Consider the following 21,983-nt stretch of genomic DNA (forward strand, 5'->3'; position numbering starts at 1 on the left):
ATACAATTTTTAAACGCATTTTCTAAAGAATGAAAATTTTACTTTGATTGGTTCACGTAAAACATGATAACTTAAAAACAATTTAGTCATGCTTTATAGAAAAACTTAAAATTCAAAATATAGGCCTAATTTTGGCAAAACAAATCAGTGATCAAATATTCGTAAAATAATTTATTAATTAAAATAATTTTTATATTATTTTCTTTTACATTCTATGTAATTTGAGAAGTATGTACATCAAATAAAAATTAAACATCTCTATTATTTTTTTAACTTATGCCAACAAACTAATGGTCACACACACACACTGCACACACGCACACACACATACACACACACACATTCTGTTATTATATTTTTAAATTCCTGAGATAGCCAATCAGTTATATTTAGATTTTGGAATTATTTAATAATATATTAGTTTTCTTCATAGAATTCTATTAAAGTAGTATACATATAGAGTAATGACCAGAATTGTAGAAACCTTTGGGAAAAATTGCATTTTTGAAAATGGATGGGTCATAATAGCAATATTTTAAGGGAAAAATATCGTTGTTGTATAACATTTTCAAAATAAAATCAAAAATTGAGTAGAATAATTTTTATAAAGAATATTTCGATTGGAACAGATGCTATAAAGAAGAAAAGGAAAACGCAGGAATAAGGCCAACATATACCAAAATTCTCAGTTATGGCAGTTAATATTTAGTAGTATCCTTTCGCATAAATTATACCTTTCCATTGGATTTACCAATGTTTTTAATTCCTCAGTTGATGTAATGTGATATCATGAAGGAATTATTGCTGCAATTGATTGGTTTTATTGCTAAGTTGCTTCTATGTAACAAACTTCTTTATCTATCTCCCCAGATGGGTTAAGGTTAATGCTATTTCCAGGCCATATCCGAAGTGGAAATATAATTGTTTTGAAATAAAATTTTAATGCTTTTGCAGCATGATATGGAAATGAATCCTTCGAAATATAAATTCTGTATTATTTGGGAAAAGATCATATGTAGAAGGTAGTATTTTAGGGGCGAGTACTTCATCTATACATTTTTGGACTTTTTTATTGCCATTAATCACAAGAATTCAATCCACGCCTTTCGCTCTCTTACAACCCCCGATCATAACACTTACTGGTGTGGAGGAAAATCCCCTCTTATTCTTCTCTTATGTATGCATTTTATTCCATCACTACCATATACTGAATTCACCTACAGCAAAGCAGATTTCTCCATTGTTTTGTTATCCACTTAATATGGGATTTTGCCCAATTTAATCTTTTCATCTATGTTCTGATTTATTTCTGATTAATGCCAGACTGGACAAAACTTAAAAATTCTTCCTCTTCTTAAATTAGTGATTTAATTAATATAAAACACTGAAATTTTTTTAAATTTTGTGGATTATCGATTAAGTAGGATTGCATAAATCCCATGAGTACAGCGTGGGTGAGGTCACAACAAGAGAATCGTTGGTGAAAGAGTCTAATTGTTGAGGAGTGTGCCAACCGCCGTCACTTTCGATACGGTATTCAGCTGGTTAGAGCGTTACGCGATTGTGTGTCACAAGATGGATGCGGTGTTATGTGACCACGTCCGCCCACCGAACACAAATAATGCTGTTCCGATTGAAAGAGGTAACCGAGGCCACAAAGGGCTGAAGCCAATTCACGGGTGACCCTCACGATTACTGCCTTTTCATAGTCCCTAAATAGCCTCTTGGGGCAAGTATTGTTGAACACGTTGTTGACTTGCCGCGGTAAGTTGTACTCTGTTGCACAAACATTTTGATGTCGCCAATTGTCGTCGCCAAATAAATCTCTCCTTCCTTGCAATAAATTTCATTGCTGTGGCGAGGGAGACTAACTGTTCCCGCTGGGCAATTTCCTTATTGTGGAAATTTAAGCTCAGACAGAAAAAAGAGAATTAAGAAATAAAAGTGCTAGCCATACAGCAATTTTATTATATACAATTTTATATAATACATACTGATTTGTTTGTCGAAAATATCAATAATTTATACTGATAATAAAGAAAAATGCATGTATTTGGGTCTGTCTGTGTGCTTGTTTACTGACTCTCTATTGGCCAGACCGTTTGACCTACAGCTACCAAACTTAGCAAATATATATACACTGTGAAGAGTAGAAATGTACACATAAGACCAAGTTTTTGAAATTTTTATTAGAATTTTATCCCTTTCTTTAATTTAAATCAAGTGAAATTGTTCACAATTTTCCAAGAAAAATTATCGAAAATATTGCAGCACAAAAATGATTTTCATAAAGTTCAAAAATTATCTTTTTCATAATATTAATTTGGTATAGTTAATTTTTTTTCTGAATTTTGGTGATCTCTTAATATGTATGCATATATTGTTGAAGTCTAAAGAAGGATTCCATTTAATGTCTATATAGTTTAGAAAAAAAAAAAAAAATTGAAATTATAATACCACGAAAATTATAAGATAGATGAACCGGACAGAAACATTTTGAACATCGCTATGTTTTCTTGGGATAGTTTTCGTTAGAATGGTTCTTAGTTCAATGGACAAAACAAGCAAAACAATTGAAATAAGGCAACTTTAGTGGTTAATAATGTGACAGAATCATGGACAGGAAGATATATCTATACGATTTAACTCAAATTTAATATAACCAATATCCCCTCGAACCAGCTGGTAATTATTTATAATGAAACTAATTCCTGTGTAGTACTATCATATATAGAAAATAAATAATATATATTTCAGTTATTTTCTTCACAATATTATATAAAATGCCATTAAAAATAAAATGATGAGAAATTAAAATATTAATTATGAAACGGACAATTGTTTATTCATGCATCTATTCAAAGTATGAAATATAAACTTAAGTTGTTGGTACTTTGAACAAATTTTGACATAAAAAATTGTTACATCTTATCATTTTGAGGTATAATATTCACTTCACCCATTTAGGTTCATATTCTTCCTAAATTCGACACAACTGTATCATATATTTGCAAAATAATAATTAGTAAAATCTTTTTGTAAGTTGAATATTATAATATTACAAGAATTTTGTTACGTGGTACTATTGTTTCCTCTAATTAATATATGATTTCATGAATTACCATGATGCACTTTTGATTCATAAATAATATTGGCTGGTAATTTTTAATAAGTTTTATTTATTCATTCTTAAATTCATTCCATTTAATTTTAGTTTAAATCAAACTGCGCTGATTCGCCAAACTGTTGCACTCTGTATCTCGCCAATTCAACCCCCTCGTTCCTTCAACAGTTCCCTTTTATTTTTCGCGATTTCCCTTTCTGTACGTACCCTTTGCCTTGCAGATGTCATCACATTTTTGTCTCCCTTTCTCTATGGAAGGAAAAAAAAAAAAAAAAAGTGAGCTCTGATGCAGTACATACCCCTCTCGCTCCCCGCGCTCTCTTCCCTAACCTGCTGTCAAAGAGTTCCTGTTTTTCATGTTGCGTTCTGCCTACAAAGGATTGCGGAACCTCTAAAAAAACACGAAAAGTATCATTTGAATGATTATATTGGCGACAACAATAAATAACCGAGCTGCACAACTGGATAAGGGGAAAATCTAGTTTGTGTTTACGGGGACTGAGGAAACTGTCTAATTCACTATTTTTGCACTCCTTTGAGAACAGGGAGGAATGAAAAAAATGATTCCAGATGTTTGAACGGTTTTCTACGTGCTCTTTGGACGATTTCAGGTTTTTAGTGCATGAGAAGGGTTTGAACGGTTATTTGGAATTAAATAAGAGGCCATATGCATCACATTTTTTTTCTTATTTAGAAAGTTGTATTTATTCTGGTAACTTTGCTTTATATGCTTTAATAGTACAACATGTTATAGAATTAAAGCATTTATATTTGCAAAATTTTTTTTATATCTGTAGCATCTAATCCAAAATTTTATTTAAAATCTTTATTTAATATTTTTAAGGATTCTTCTTAGAATGCTCTTTTATGATATAATGAATGCAAGGAAAATTATATTCAGTAAGTAGTTTAAGTTTAAACTATGAAATTCTTAGAATTCAACGAAGTAATTACAAGAAATTTTTTTTTTAATTATTGAAAGTTGTTAAATGTAGAGTTTACCTTCTTTTCTTCGTAATGAAAAGAAAACGAAGATTGTATAATTTGGAATTAAGCACTTTATACCAAATCTTTTAAATATATATTTTCGATTTTTAATATGAATGCAGAAACGAACATTTTCTTATATAGCTATTTAAATATTATTTATCCATTCAAAATTCCCTCATTCCGAATCATTTGAATTTCCAATTAACAATTTTTATTTCGCATTTGTTACTGGAATATGTTTGGTGAACCAAGGTTCCTAAAATACTTTTAGCCCTTTATTTTAATACATGTTTAAAAATACCTTAAAGCCTATATTTTAATACATATTTAAAATATGCCTTAAATCCCATATTTTAATACATGTATTTTTTTCAACAATTAATTTAGCTTTGCATTTAAAACCGAAAGTTAGTTTTTGACATACTTTTTTCTTCGGCCTTTATTTCTAGAACCATTTTTAAGGGACATAGTGCACAGTTCCTTACGTTTCTCCTAAAAATGTTATTGCTTCGCATCATCAGTTTGCTGGATTATTATAAAATTAATTTACTTCTCAGACAAAGAAAATGAAAATTTGGTTTGAAATTCTTGTCTTGCACAAGCAACCAGAATTTCAAAAATGGAAATCATTGATACAAATTATATTTTTTATACAATTTTCAAAGAAACAATTTTATTAAAAAGAAAAAATTATTTTAACCAACTGAAATGAATGTAAAGATAATTTTATATATTTTGAAATGAAATTTTTTTTTTCATTAGAATTTTCTAAAAAAAAATCCATCAAAATTTTAATTAGAACTCAAATTAAAGTTTTAAATTTTTTTTCTGATGCATTATATTGTTAACGAGATTCTAGAATCCTCAAAGATACTCTCAAGAAATAAAAATACTCATTACCTTCAAAGAAGTAAAAGTAAAAACCCCATCAAAACCCCAACTAAAATAAAAATAAAAAAATCAAACCCCAACAGAAATAGAACTGTAAAATTTAAAAATATGTACCGTGACAAAAATTTAATTAGCATGGATGTTAGATTTTTATTTCAAAACTGATGTTTGGCACTTGACTAAAATTCTATGCATCAAAAAATTATCCAGTAGTTTTTTTTTCTTTCTAATCCTTTTTGGGAGCGCCAATATGTGACAAGTAAAATGTCATTGCCAAATTGTCGGCCATAAGATTATGGAAGTATATATCAACTTCCAAAATATATGTGCACAGAATTTAAGAGCGTTAGATTTGTCGACCCATGTTTTGGAGAGTTAACAGAGAGTACTATGTGAAATAAGTAATATTAATATGCAAAAGTAATTTAGAACCAAGTCTTGATTTGAAACATTTTATTAATTTATTTTGCATTATTACATTTGATTAAATCTATCTTTGTACATTGGAAAATAGTGCTTGCTTTACATGCCGCTCTTTTCTACTTTGATATATGTTTGAATTGCTATAGATAACCTTGCTTTCAGATGGAGACATATAATTCTTTTAAGCCTAAAATTATTTCGAAGGCGTAAATTTTTTTTTTTTATCAAACCTTGATATAAATCATTTTAGTAATATGAATCATCATTATTAATTGGCAAATTTAATACAATAATGAATTAAAGTACTATTAAAAATATTTACGGACTGATCAGAGCAGCTTAACTATTGGGGCTACAAAGGGGCAACATTATTTCAAAACTTTGATTATTGGTTTATTTCATAACATTTATCTACTTTTTATTAATGATAATTCATGATCTTGAAGGAATGTACGTTAAATATTTAGTTCATTCTTTAATAGCATTTAAAAATGAGAAAACATACTATCGTCTCCTTTAAGGTGGAAAATATATCTGAGCTGGCATAATCTGAGTGCAGAATAGCCCTTATATATACTCAATGCGGATCGCGAAGCGCTGCTAAACTTGAGCAAATAAATTTACTTTTGGGTGGATTTTGGATGAGCCCATCGCTAACTAATAATACTAACTAATAATAATCACTCAAAATACTACTCTTACATTCTCTATTTTCCACTACCCTCTTGTGTCTCTTGCTTTCATTTATTTCTCTTTCATAAAAGGTTGAAATAAATGCTTACGGTTTCGTATGTATTGTGGTAATTTTTTATATTTTTTAATTAATACATTATTCTCCAAAAATTGTTTTATATAATGGAGGAAAATAAATTTATTTTTAAAGGTTTTTTTTTTAATTGAGTTTGTGGATAGCGATTTACATATACTTGTGAAATTGGATTGTCGATGCGTAACCTTAAATATAACTATTTTTTTAGTTTCAGTTATATTGAAAAAACATTAATACTACTTATTTTAATCTGATAAAATGCAAATTTCAGCATTCTCTATTTCCATCTCTAAGATGAATGTAGGTATATATTTGTATGCGCGTGTGTTGGCTCTCTGCAGACCAGACGCCTACAGATACCAAACTTGACATGTATTGTCTTTGGTGGATAAAAACCTTCATTTGAGAGAAATTTAAAAAATAATTAGAAATTTAGTTAATTAAAGATTAAGCAAAATTTTATTGTTTTCCGCCATAACTTCAAACACACACACACACACACACACACACACACACACACACACACACACACACACACACACACACACACACACACACACACACACACACACACACACACACACACACAACTGATTCTTGCGTCATTTTTAAATTCAAAAAATAATCTTTAATTTTTTGAATGATACTTATTTTCTTGCCGTAGAATTTTTCTACTCTTATTTAATTTTCAAAAAATATTTTAAGCATACTTTCCGACAATATATTTCATACAAAATAAAAATGGCATTTAATTTGTATGAGCCCATTAAATGTTCATGAGAATTTTTTTTTCAATTAGTAACCTAACGGTAAAGCTAACCTAAAAAAGTGTAATTTTTAGCATGTCTGTATGAAACGAAATAAATATGAAACATAATACTTTCTACAAAAATAGATTCCGGTAAAAGCTTTCTGATCCTTTAAAATAGTTGCATTATAATTCAATAATTCTGTATCATTTAAAGCAAACGTAGTTTATATACAGAAGATATCCACTCTAATCGGAGCCCCACAACTAGTTCCCCAATAATAAAAAAAAAGTCTAAATTAAATAAAGAATTATATTTTATGTAACTTGAGTACGTAAATGTTTCGATGAATTGAGGATTTTACATTTTCATCCAGACTCTCAATCCTATTAGTTATTTTTAATAAATTCTTTCTTATTGTAGTAAACTGAATTTTACATTGCATCAATTAAAATTTTATTGAATCTTCTTTTGAGATAAATTATAAAAAAAAATACTATGTAGTATATAAGACTTCAGTACTGATCGATTCTATTTTTTGCATTCATATTTAAACATATTTGATTTTAGCAAACAGGTTGTTATATAAGTTGAAGTTTATATATTTCCGTTTCAAATAAAAGTTCACATTTTAAGAAAGATGATAAAAAATTCTGGAAATACATTGTATAATGATCAGAGTAGTATAATGCTTTTAAAATAGCACGTACTATATGCCCTTCGAAATTGACTTTAAAAAATATTTTGCCGGGAAGTCATTGAGAGAAAGGTACATAAATTATTTAATTGAAAATTTTATCAACCGTTAAACATAGTGAACCAGCCAGTCATCAAAAGCGGCTAGTATTTAATAAAAGTTAACAGCAATTTCTACTTTCTCGTTTACAAAGAAAAATCTGCTGTTGTCGGTACTTTAAAAAAATTTGATATCGGTATTTTGACGAATTTGCATATTTCATTGAAATCCCAGACTCTTAAAAAAATCCTTTTTGAAATGATGTGCAATTCTCTTTTACTAAAATATGCATAATTAAGAAACATAATATGAAATACGGGTTAGTTTTTACATATTGTTTTTGTACCCACCTAGTAATTACCAGAAAATAATGCTCAAAATAAATGAAAAAAAATCTCTATGTGTCCGTTAATGCATATTTAATCAAGATAATTAAAAAATGCAACAATTTAGATTTCTGAAATCGACGTATGATTGTTTTTACTAGAATTATACAGCACCAAATTTTGCACTCAATCCATCATAAAATGAAATATTTGTCTAAAATTCTTTTCTCTCTCATGTAAACATGATAATAGCAAAACGCTAGATGAATAAATTTTAGTATATGTTCTTTAGACTAAAAATACAGATATATTTCTAATTTTGAACCATATCCCTCAATGGATAGATTATCTGCGTGCATGCGAACACGATAACTTCAACCCACAATTAGCAAAACATATTAATTTAATTTTGATAAGTAATCTTGTCATTTAAACCATAAATCCTAACCCAGCTCAAAATGAAGCGCTCCAAAATGCATACTCTATTCTTTTCGCTATTTATTATACTATGAAGTGAAACTTGAAATACATCGCACTGTATAAGCATGCAAAAATTTTTTGGTTATAACCCTCCCATTGGTTTGGATAGAACTGCTGAAAGAATAAATATTTCTGAGAATTATCTTTTATAACATTCCTAGATTTTTGAGTTGACGAGACGCCATTGTTATTAATTTTGTGACGTTAATATGATCGCTTGTTAGTTTCAGCTTTCATCTCATGTTTCAATTTTTTCAGGGGGAAAAATGGGAGCGATTATTTTAAAAAGAAAGTTTAGAAAAGCTACAGAAAGGCACCAAACCGAATTGGTCCAATAATCTTTCTTGTGGATGAGGAAATATGGATTAACTTGTCTTCATAAAGGGTCTTATTTTTTATCCCGTAATCGTACCTTTTTTTAAAGGTAATTAATGCAACACATTTCCTTCAAAAAATGTATGATTCCTGTTTGAATCAGAAGATTTAACAGGCTACTATAAGGAAATAATACCATTTATGGGACTGCACCAACATACTTTTTATTTCATTCAAATTTAAGAACATTTAAATTTTTTGATTTCCCCATCTCATTGTGTTTTTTAATAATAAGTTCAAAATTTTTGTCCTTTTGAACTCTTGACATTATTTGGGAATTTTTTGATCTCTTTAAAACTATTTTTATTTATATTCGAAAAATTTCGATGGAAATAAATGCTTTCTTCACAAAATGATGAATCTGAATCTTATTTTATTCTCCCTCCCTTTTTTTGATTAATTAAAATAACACTGACGATTTACGGTAAAAAATAGGAAAGCGGCCAAATTATCTACGACATTACCTTAAAAGAAAAGTACTCAACGAAACTTTAAATATAAAAATAGAAATCAAAAGTAGTAAAAAATATTGTAAATTTTAAAGAACATAAACAGTGATATTAACCTTTTTTTTAACTTTTTCCATTTCTTTCAGCACCATCATAGTTTTTGTTTGAAATAAAAGAGATTTAATTACCCTTAGATACTTTACTTTATATTTAAAAAAATCATATTTATTACTTTTACTTTCTATATTTGCACATTTCCTATGTAGCTTCAAAATTCTAGTGTTGATGAATAGAGAACCCATAAGACTGACTTATTATAATTATTTATGTATATAAGTTGCAGATACATTCTCTTTCTCCCTTCATGTCTGCGGTGTCTTGATTTAGATTCTTCCGAAATTCTTTGAATCATATTTCATAGATCCCTTACATCGGCGTAATGGAAAAAGTAAGAAAGATCGAGATTTTTTTCAAGCTTTATACAGTTGTTCATATTTTAGGAGTATCATTGTTTTCATTCAAGGATAAGGAAAAGGCAATGATTCGTTTAACACAACAGCAGAAAATCGGTCTTATGAGTCTTTTTCCAAATGCGTGCGACGTCCTTCCAACCGTTCGTGATTTCATTCGAGATTTGCAAATCCGAGGTTTATCTCAAACACAGAATGGCACTTTCTATTTCCTCGAGCGTCTCTCCGCCCCCTCTAGGTGCGTGCCCTACGCAAAATACCTCCGCACCCACAGGATGAAAGGAAAAAAATATAGGTCGATCGTGTGTGTGCGAGAGAGCTTTGAATTTACATCTCTGTATCGAGTGGGTGGAGTGGATTTAGAGATCCCTGGGTTTTTATGGCGACTATAACGAAATGGAAGACGTCCACAGTTAGGAAATTGGAAAATTTTAATTAAAATACTTTCAATATTGTAAATTTTTATTTTCCCGTTTGTTTAAGAGATGTAAATAATAATATTGAAGACTTTAAACAATAAAACAGTGATCTTGAGACATTATTATATTGTGCAAGCCACCCAAAAATGGGCGTATATCTTTTCACTGTATCAGTGTCTTATCAGAAAATAGTCGTTTTTCATTTACGCAAATATTTCATATATTTTATCAGTTATTTGCTGTATTTAATATACTTGTTTCTATTTCTTTTTATTATTTTTGCTGTTGTTGTGAAACTAAATTACCAAAAATTGTTTTAAGACCAATCAAAGAATAAAAAATTTTGCAGATTAGAATTCAAAGTTGAAAAATAGTTTGCTCTTCTGATACAGAAATTTACGTCATGGATAATATAATATCAATTTCAGTAATTTTAATTAACAAAGGGTACAATCGCTAATGTTAAATTAATGCATCTATTTGGTAATATGCGCATCACATGATAAAAATGCAGTTTGACGCTTGCATATTAATTTGCTGATATTGCATAAAATATATTATTTTGAATGAGACAATAATCTTCTGTTAAAGGTATTATAGATGAGAAAGATCTTAAATTACAATGTTTACTTTAGCATCTGAATTCAAAGGGGTTTTCTTTTAGTACTTTTTAGTAAAATTTTATTCTAGTTTCCAGTAGAAAAGCTTTCATTTCAAATTTAGCCGTATTGCAAATGCTAATGCAGAAAATGTTAGAATAGTGACGGGAAAAGTCCAGGGAAATTTTCACATCCAACATCCACAACAACAACTAAAAATAGAACCACTAGAAATGCAACATTATAATATATAGGCAATTTAATTTATAAAACGATACCGCACATAGCACAGAAATCACTCTTATTGCTTATTGTTGAATGCCTGCAGTCAAATGTAAGCAAACCATCACAGGAATTTTAAATGTTTCAAAAAAGGTTTTTCAGTCTCACTGATTACATCGCTTTATTTTGCTAGTCACGAAGTTGCAAAATATTGTTAAAAATGTTCTGGAAATGTTTTACCATGTTACCAAAAGGTACATTTAGTCAGAGAAAAGAAAATATAAATGAAATCAAGAAATAGGATTCAATCAAAAAATTTAATCTATCCCCAAAACAGAAATAAACATCGCCGAATAGATAATCGTTATGATTTGCTTATGGAAATTGATGCTCTTATACTCCATACAATTATCTTACAAAAGATTCAAAAGATTGCTTTTTTACTGATACTAATTTAATTATACACAATTTTTCATTTAACTTAAAAATATTTTAACTTTAAATTGATATGGTATCTGTGACACTGTTTTTAATACCACAATGGAATATAAACTTATCCGTCAAAATATTTAGTAACATGCTGCTTTTCCAATAATTAACTTAGTAGAAGGAATTTTTTTATGTTTTTATTATGGAATATATACACTTTTTAATTTGCAGTAAATTGATTTAATTCGCGTTTTTTAATCGCATCAAATTACAAGATGAAATATTCTTTGAATGTATTCCATACTGATCATTTAAAAGCATAAAAAGTCAATAATCTAGATGAAGAAATTGGCTGCTAAAGGCCGCTAGAATTATATTATACTCTAAAAGACAATATTATATTATAGTTGAATATTTGGTATCTAAAATCATGAAACTATTTTATGCGGTTAGTTTTCTACAACGCGTCTAATGTTCGATTATGAAAACAAGAAAGTCGTTTGACTAAGCATTTTTGCTTGGTTTCAAAAAATTAGAAAAATCCCACATCATCCTGATAAAAGAAAAACTTCCTTTATAACTACTAAAGTTTTTTTCTCTTTCGCCCGTTATAAAGATTTTACTCGTAGAAAAATTGGTGCATTAATCAGATTGTCACCATCAGATGTTTAAATTCTGCTTTAATGTCACTTCTTGATATTTATAAAAAATCTTTTTCTAGCGCATTTTTATTTTTTTGCAATTTTTTTATGTTTCTACATCTGCTGCATGCCAAAGATTGAATAAAAATGACTAAGAATATAGATTATAATGTAAAGAGATTCCAATTTCTAATCTTAGAAGTCCAAGGAACTTTCATCGCATTTCGGGAGAGTTCATTTTTTTTTTTTATCAAAAGGAAATCCAGAAAAATCAATGCTGTTTAAAATAAGATTATTTTACCTTATTAAGAGAATTAATGCATTTTGATAATAGACATTTGAGCTATGAAATTTCTTGTTTATCTTCTGTTTAATTTTAGCCTTCTCAGCAGAGGATTCACTATTGATGCATGAAGAGGGTGAGTTCGATTTCTGATAAGAAACAAATGTTTATAGTATAGACTAAGACGTTTCAAATCTGTCATGAAAGATAGCAAAGATACATTGACCTCCAGGACTCTCTGCCTACGAATAACACCCTCGTGGTATCTGTTTTGAGAAAGAGGTGATAAAATTCCAACTTCTGCTAGTTACGCAAATAATTATGAATATATCTTCAAAATGAGGAAATTTCTCCATGTTGTAAATATGAGTGTAGAAAATTCTCAAATATTTAGAACGCCTATTTATCGTAATTAATCGAAACCATTCCAAGTGCTCAATTTAGCAACTAGAGGCATTTGGTATAGAATAAATCACAGGATTGTTTCAATCTTCCAGTTTTTTATATATACTTTTTATCTTTTTTTTCTTTCTTTCGCATAGTTTATACATAAAATTTTTTATTTCTCTGCATTTTAAGTTATTTTTTAAGTTATTAAAACTCATAATTTGCTTTAACATAACTTTTTTTTTACTATTCCTTTTTTAGGCTCTTTTATTTTTGCTGCATACATGTTTATTATTTCTCTTGAGGAACAATGATTTTTAATATATATATTTCAACCTGTTTTTATTATTTCTCGCAATTTAACATACATTAAACCACATGACAATAAGAACTTGCAATTCAATATATATATATATATATATATATATATATATATATATATATATATATATATATATATATATATATATATATATATATATATATATATATATATATATATATATATATATATATATATATATATATATATATATATATTCCCCCCAGGAAAACCCTTTCTTCTCCTCGGATCCTTCCGGATCGCTTCGGGATCCAATCAATTTATTCCAAAATATGATAAAACAATGAAAGAAATAAAAAATGTAAAGCAAAAAGTACACTCGCAAAAATCACCTGCATCAAAGTTCTTTGTAAACACAAATAATCTTTGGAACTTCGCTCCGTACACATAAACATTTAACCCTATCTCGTTCATTACGACTGGATCTTCTTAAGAACGATTCTTGAGCATTTTCATCCGACCTGTCTTTTTCGACGATTTCGTTTTAAAATCGATACGACACGACTTAAACTCATCGTAAAAAAATTTTGCTGGTGTTTGACCGTTAATTTTTTTGTTTAAAAATTTTTCGAACTGATGCAAGAATTGCGTTCGCTTGAAATCTTATCAAATCGCATGTCGATGTTCCCGAGCAAGGTCCAAGTGTTGCCAAACGGCGATTAACAAATTCGGCATGATTTTGCGTCCACGTAAGGGTTTTGTATATAGATAAAAAATATTCTTTTTGAAATAAATTCGACATTTTTTTTTATTACAAAAAATAAAAATATCTACAGGAAAATTTGATAAGCGGTGAAAAAGTTATGATAATATGCTTTTTTTCTAGAGATTCAAATAAAATCGTTGCCGAAATAAATTTAAAATTATTTTAAATGTTCCATTTATCAAATTTTAATGCTTTTATTTTAAATATTTCAAGGTCACTTCGTTAAATTTTTTACGACAAATAAAACCAGTTTGAATAATCACCCCAAAACTCTCTAATAAACGCATACTCTCTAATAAACTTATCATGTCCCAAAATGTATTGCATGGCATTAGGTATAATAGTTATAAAATATTAATTTTTGGCTTGAATTTAGCATTTTTACTGAATCTATTGTGTCCTCCTTGACGAGTTATTTAACGATTAATCCCTGGCATGCCATTAATAGCATCCAAAAATCCATTTTGTGCTTTTAACACGTTTTTCTCATCAGACTGGAAGAAAGATAAGACATATAATCACAAAATTCCATCCCAAATTTGGTATATTTAAATCATTGCGTTTTTGAATTATCGCGTTTACATGTTTCTGAAAGTACAGGTCGACTGACAATCACGCAGCAGTTGAACTTGGCTCAAAATGTGACAGGTTTCTACATTATAGATATTAAATGTGTGCAGATAATCTTATATATCTAAATCTCTTCGTTTTGTAGTTATAGGGTTAGCTTATAATCGAACAACCGGCCAGACGAATTTTCTCCGAACAGATTTTACTTAAAATTTGACAGACATCTGCAAATTTGGTGTAAAGACCATATACCAAATTTTAACAGCCTAGCTAAAAGCTTTTTTGAGTCATCTTTGTCACAGACAGTCAGAGGGACATTTCCCAAAAATGGGTTGTCCGAACTCAGGGAGGTCTAAAACATGGAGATTCGTCAAAATCTCGTGTTCGAATTTTTTGACGATTACTATACTTTCTGTATGCTGCATATGCCAGAAAGTACAAAAAAAAAAAAAAAAAAAAAAAAACCACCCTGTTTTGACGAGTTTTAACACAGTTTTCTTGGCATTTTTATATCATATCTATGTATTTATATTAAGCGATACTATTATATCCCTATTTTAAAATTCCTAAAAGTTAAAATTAATTTAAATTTTATAAACATTTCTTAAACTGTCTAGCCTCAATATCTCCAGTCAATGTAAAAACGCAACTACTATCTCTACCCATTAACTTTGAAACTTTGAAAATCTTACTTAAATAAAATGTGCTAATATATTAATTTTTACAGCAACTAGTTCTAATTGTTTAAATGTAAACCCTCCACAACAGGAAAAAGGAACAATTCAATCTTTTTATTTCCTTCGGATATTTGAACTAATATTACCCAAAGAAATCAAATGGAAAGGCCTCATTTAGTATCAGCAAATGAAATGCTATAAATGTGACGACAATATGCAACAGTTCGAATTGATAAAACTCTAATTATACTAAGTATTAGCGATCCATCGTTGTATACTAAGCAGCCTCATATTCCTCACGATCATTTATCGTTGCCTTGTTGATCTCATTAACTTCCGAAATAGAAACGTGACATTCTGCTCACGGTATCGAAATTTAAGCAGTGCAAATATAAAAGTGCTCGACCGACTCAGTCAATATGCAGTCAGGTAGATTACTGCATATCTCCTAGTTACTATAGCAACTGTTCGCGTGCAAAGCCACTGGAGGAAAGGGGCCTCGTTTGTGCAGGGGTGCCCTTATTAAGCATTCATAGGGAATTCTCTATCACCGCACCACACGCTGATCGGGGGTTACGGGTAACAGAGAGTAATTCAAGGGTTCTGTTCCCAGATGCTTATTAAGTGAATATGAGCTAACCATCTCATAAACAGAGTGTTATTCTTCATTCGAAAATGCTAAAATTACTCAGAATCGACTCTTTTTTTATTTTAATCAGAGATGGATTTATTTAAAAGAAAGAATGAAATTAATGAAAGGCATAATAGCAGGTGACTATTTCACGTTTTTCTGTGCAGAGTTAGATTCATAGCTTTTAAAAAAATTATTTACTTGGTTCCTGATTGGAAGCTCCTATTATACATATTACATGCTTCGATTTTTTTAAAATTTTCTAATTAAATTTCTTTTAAATACTTAAAAATCTATCTAATTTGAAAATTTTTGTAAAGCAAAGAAAGGAAATAGGGAATATGCAATTAAATCAAGAAAGCATAAAAAAACTATGCTAATTTTTTTATTTGGAATTTACTATTGTAAAATGCAATAAGTCTTATTTAAAATAGAATCGTTTCCTTCTGAATGAGATTTCTATTTCAAAAATAAAATATCTTAAGGTTTATCACATATTCAATCGCTAACAGAATCAATTGCTTAACTTTTCCAATATGCAGTTTATTACACAGCTGGGTTTCCATTTCCTGCTATTAAGAATTTATTTGGCCTGAAAAAAATACTTTTGATATTATTTAAGATATTATTAATATTATTAAATCATCTCTAATAATTGCATAATCATAAGCATAAAATCTGATAGTCATAGGTTCTGATTGACAGGATGGTTTCGTTAATAGCGTTGATGTGATTCAATGTGATTGATTCCTATGACACTGATTTCTTTCGATATCATTCGATGATGATATCGAGTTCTTTCGATATATTTTATGACACTGATGTTTTGTCATCGAAACTGTGACCAACACACTCACATCACTGTTGTTATTATACCTCCAGAATAGTCAAAATCTGCTTATTTATCGGACAACTTCCGCCCCTCATCATTGAAGCGACTTACACGGCTTGATTTTAATGTAGCCAAAAAATAAATCATTTCCCCCCCCCTCCTCACTTTGCCGTATCATATGGAGTTATTGAATGATCCAGCTGCCGCAGACACTAATTTAGAATTTTGCGACCTAGGCATAACAGTCTCTATTATGAACGGCGTATGTAATGATCTCTCAAGAGGAGGTATGATCCATCATCGGTATCCCATTAGCCAGGTAACATAATCATTTCTGAATCCTTTACAGATGTAAGAATATCTACCTATTTGAAAGCCTACTGAAGGAACTTAATATGTCAACTAAGGGAATTTTTAAGTTAATTCATTTTATGTAATGACAAATCAACACCAAAGTATAAAATCGATATAAAAGTTTTTATTAAACACTACAGAAACTCATTATTGCATTTACAAAATATTTTGATACTGCATTTTTCAAAATTTATATTGCATAAATTTTTCAAGATTTATATCCACAATTGTGTTATATTGCTATTTGCTATATAGTAAATATCAGTTGTATCAGCTTTGCGACGATCTACAGATAATTTTAATCTTTTTCATTTAATACTGAACTTGAAATCTATAAAATAGCAATAGATTTCTAGTTGTATTATTACGCACGCACCTTAGATACTAACAATAAAAAAGTGAATTTTTTTAAACGAATCGTTAATATTTTTTCCGATTTGGTTTTTAATGAAAAAATATTGATTATTCAAATGTATAGGATTCGAGATTCAAGTTAAAAAGACTTTTAATTCTATAAATTTCTCAGAAATTAGAACTTAATCATTGCTAACATCTCTTCCAAGTATTAAACCTGAAAAAAGACGTAATATTGCTCGGAATATCAAATATTTGAAAGAAAGAGTGTTTCCACCTCTTATATGATGATTATTATATAATATATTAATTATTATATAATTACATTATATAATAATTAATTATTATATAATGTATTTATAAATATATTACATAATTCCACACTTTTATTAAACTTTCTATTAATTTTAATAAACAAATGTTCACCAATACATTTTCTATGGAATTCACACTTTTGTTATATTTTATCGGTATTTCGAATTTAAAAGTATAAACAGAAAACATTTATTGAATAAAGTGTGAGATGACTGATGAAAGTAGTTTCTGACATTATTAAAATATGAATGCCAACTGTATAATACCTTCTGTACATTCATGTGGAATGCCAGCATTTACATCTTCTACATACATTTCTATATTTTCTTTTAATTTTGACGGAATAGGATTTGCACATAAATATAGAAGAAGTCTGGTAAACTCCATTAGCTAGGATTTCTTTTCTTTCGTTCTTTCTCTCTTATTCTTTTTAAAGAAAAAAGGCATGAATATTGGGGCTTTTCCTAGATCTTTCCGAGCATAAATTTTGGCGCAATGTGAAATGTTTTTACTGTCTTACATTTATTAAAAGTTTTAATTAAAATGTTTCCTTGGCATATGAAATACATCTGATTTCGTAAGGGCGATGGTACATTCCTAATCCGAAAATAGCATATAAAAATAAAAAAAATTGCAAGTGTCATTTTTAAACGTTAAATAAGTCTATCACATTCCCTTTAGTTTGCTCTACCGGCAGGTGGGAAGAGGTATAGCTTGAAGTTTTATTTTCTTTCTCAGTAGATTTTATTGCAGTCAAAAGCAGGTCGCAAACAAGATATAACAATCCTTTCTTTTTTTCCTAATGAGCTGCCGTTTTCTTGTCTGAAATATATAGCATCGACTTCTATCCAGACTCTTTCTGGTGCTTATTTATGTAAGTTTTGATTTAAAAAAAATAATTCGGAAATAATAATTTTTTTGTCTAGTTGCTGAAGGTTACCAATTATTACCCTGGAATTTATAAATAACATATTATAATAGTGGACATGAATCAATTAAACATAGACGTTTTCAGATGCCATTAAATTGTTAACTGAATGTAAAAGTAATTTGTTTTTATCAAATGCAGTTTTTTAAATGAATATTTATATCAAATTTGTTATAAGTTTTAAGTTAGCAAAACAGAAAGAATATCGAGTTTGTTAAAGATTGTACTCTAGTGTGTTACTGTTCTTTTAATAAATATCATGGAATAGTATTTATGGTCTAAAATTTATTATTGAAAGCATAAATAGCATTTACTTTAAATGAATTTGACAAAAACTGTGTAAATTTCAGAACAGCTTGTAAAATTCTTTCTAAAATTATTTTAATACTCAGTTCACTTCTTAAGCGTTTTTTGTACTAGACAAATCACCTTATAAAAAATTAAAGACATAAATATTTTAATTGAATATATTAACCATTTTTTAATTTTAAAGGAAACCCATAATAACCGAATTACTTAAACTATTTTATTATAGCAAAACTTTTTATTTATAATTGAATGTAAGAGTTAATTGTGGCGTTATCAGTATTTGTAACTGATTATAAGAATTAATTGTGGTATATTCTTTTTTTTTTCACAGGTCGGAGGCTAATTGGATTGCGCTTAAAAGAAACAAATGTAGTTTTCAGGTAAGCAATGCTTTCGATGCTTTATATCTACTAATTTAAAACTAAATAAAATCAGTCAGAGGCCATAGCATTATTTTATATTTTGGCACAACAAGCATCATGATTATGTAGCTAGACATAGATATTTCAATGTATGTATTTTTTTCCTCTCTGTACAGTTTGCCGTGCTTAATAGCAAAGAATTGTTTTTCTATCAGTATCTACTCCTAAGCAAAAAAAAAAAAGGGAAGTGCATATTCGTATTTATAAGATTAATAATAGAGGCAAAATGCATTGTATATGCTTTGCATAAACCAGTTTAGTTGCTGAATAGGATACTAGCCTTCCATAATCTCAGCGTAAGGGACGCAAATTTTCTTTCAATCTATTTAAATTTATTATTATTATTATTTAATTTGAACTTGCCTGAAAGAAATAAAATTGTCCCTGCAATAGTAATTGTTTTTTCATTTTTTAGATGATCATATGAATGAATGTTTAGACTATAAATTTAGAATTATGGTAGTAAAAAGTTCTAGTAAAATTCTAAAGTAGTTAATGTAACTGCATGCGATTTTGAATAATACTTACTAAACAAAAAATATTCATTAGTAGTCAGTAACCTTATTATTGTTTGAAAACCTAATATTTAATGCAAAATTGTGTCCTACATAATATTAATATATTCAGGACACAATTTTCAAGCGAAACAAAATAATTTTATTTTTAAAGTGCAAAATATCTGTAACTACTAATTCATAATTTGGATTGGAATTATTTCCCAACTTATAAGAGCTTTTTAACGTATTCTTTTATTCGGAGATAATTTTATAAGTGAAAATTAATTATTTCAATTTCTGTCTCTAAGTATATATTCAACGTTTTTTCTCTTTGAGAAATATCTATTTTATGGTGCAAAAGTACTTTTCAATTTATTTCTCTTGCTATAAAATATTATATTATTTTTTTGTTACTCGTTATTTAATAATATTATTTTTTTCCATATTCTTGTTGGACTCTTTTCATATTATTGTTCAAGGAGAAAGTAAATTTGAAATGGTAAATTTTGTAAACAAAATATAATATTCAATTTCTTAATATATTCTGGATACAACTTATAATGCGATGAGCTGTAATGAGCTTTTCTTTCTTATTTTTTCATGCCATACTCAAATATAATGTCAGCATTTTCCCTCGGAATTTTTAGTATCTTAAGCACGTATCAGAAATACCTAATTGCAAATAACTTTATATCCATTAGCTTAATAGATTACGCTAAAATATGTACAGATTTAGCGCACTGTAATTAAAAGAAATTAAAGGTTTTTCTGATGCAATGTATTTGAATTCATTTTTCTTTTCCAAAATATAATATACTTTGAACATTTAGTTTAGTGTTAATTTGCTGCACTTACATAATTAATTAACTTACAATTTCTTTTTTTAATTTAAGGATAATCGTAAGCCTATCATTAAAAGGGAAATGGGTTCCTCTATATAGTTTCTAAAAGTTTAAACTTCGAATACCGAATATAAACCAAAAAATTTTTTTAATTAATTAAAAAAATTATTTGTTAAGTTTCTCTTTTTCAGTCTTCGCGTGGTTGAGGGAATTAAAGGTTTTGGCAAGTGAAAAAAGTAATTATATCAAATTCAGTCTTAAATGAATTTTTAATTTCTAATATACGGAGTATTCTAATCTTCAAAATTTTTGAGTTCGAGAACTCCTTTCGGACCTCCTTGAGCCCGAAAATTTTATTTTTAAAATTATGTCTGTCGCTTTGTCTGTTTGTATAAGAACACAACTAAAACACGTTTTCAGCTCGATGCATGAAATTTGATATGTAGTTAGAATTTTGAAACAAACGGGACAAACGGTTAATCATTTGTAGATCTGTACTTTCACATACGATGAAATAATGCGATGAAAATTGCAGCTGTAAAACCCAGTGTCATAGATAAATGATAATTTGCACACACGCTTACTATATAAATTGAAGATTTATATCAAATTTTAAATTACATCCGTCAAGAGTTTAAGCAATTGTCAGACTATACTGCCACATGTAATAATTCAATAACTCAATATCTTAAATTTAAGAAATTTGGTGTGCTACAATGGCAGCTCTGCATCAAATTTTAGTTTTAACCTGTCGAGAAAATGTCGTTTAGTATACAGTTTAAGCATTTAAATTTTAAATCCTTAACAGATTTTGCACCAAAGCTGTCAAAGAATGAATCTTTTGTCGGTATATTTTTTCACTTGCAGGTAGACAAGATTATTCAAAAGCTTAATGACGTAAATAAATGAAATTTGGTATGTGATCTTGCTATTAAAATTATAGTCAAATTCTGGTTTTAAGTGACTTAAAACCGATATAATTGCGGTACAAAGAAAAACAAAATGATCGTTGGCCAATTCTAAAAATAAAAATCTGAGCACTCGTGGCGTTCACAGCCTTGTCTAGTATTCACAATTTTATGGTATGGGTGAGGGGATTTTGTCATTGAATAAATTTGTTACTGAATATCCGAGAAAGATTCGGAGAGACTCCTCCCCTTGGTTTACTGATGAGAAATTTCATAACCGTATATTCCTTATTAAAGATTTTACAATGATTATTATTAGTGGCAGTTTCCTTAGACTGATTATGCAACATCATACATAATGTCTTCTTTGTCAATTGTGATTGAAGACAAAATCATATCGATTTGATCTTAAATGTTAAAAATAATCATGTTTAATAGATTTTAATATATTTCAACACACCTATATATATAACCTAATAATACCTAATAATAATTTTGTGCATCCACAAGGTAGAGCGTATGTTGTCAGCAAA

The 21,983-nt window shown here is 28.6% G+C and overlaps 1 protein-coding gene across 1 annotated transcript in view; it reads left to right on the top strand.

Annotated features, from left to right (window-relative positions):
- The window catches only part of LOC129966834 (protein sister of odd and bowel-like), a 118,791-nt gene that overhangs the window by 40,093 nt on the left and 56,715 nt on the right, over positions 1–21,983 (top strand). Inside the window, exon 2 of the mRNA XM_056081430.1 lies at positions 19,113–19,161. The gene's annotated coding sequence lies outside the window, so the exon portion shown is untranslated. The remainder of the gene's footprint in view (positions 1–19,112; positions 19,162–21,983) is intronic.

This window comes from Argiope bruennichi, chromosome 1 (assembly GCF_947563725.1).
Source record: "Argiope bruennichi chromosome 1, qqArgBrue1.1, whole genome shotgun sequence".
NCBI lineage: Eukaryota > Metazoa > Arthropoda > Arachnida > Araneae > Araneidae > Argiope > Argiope bruennichi.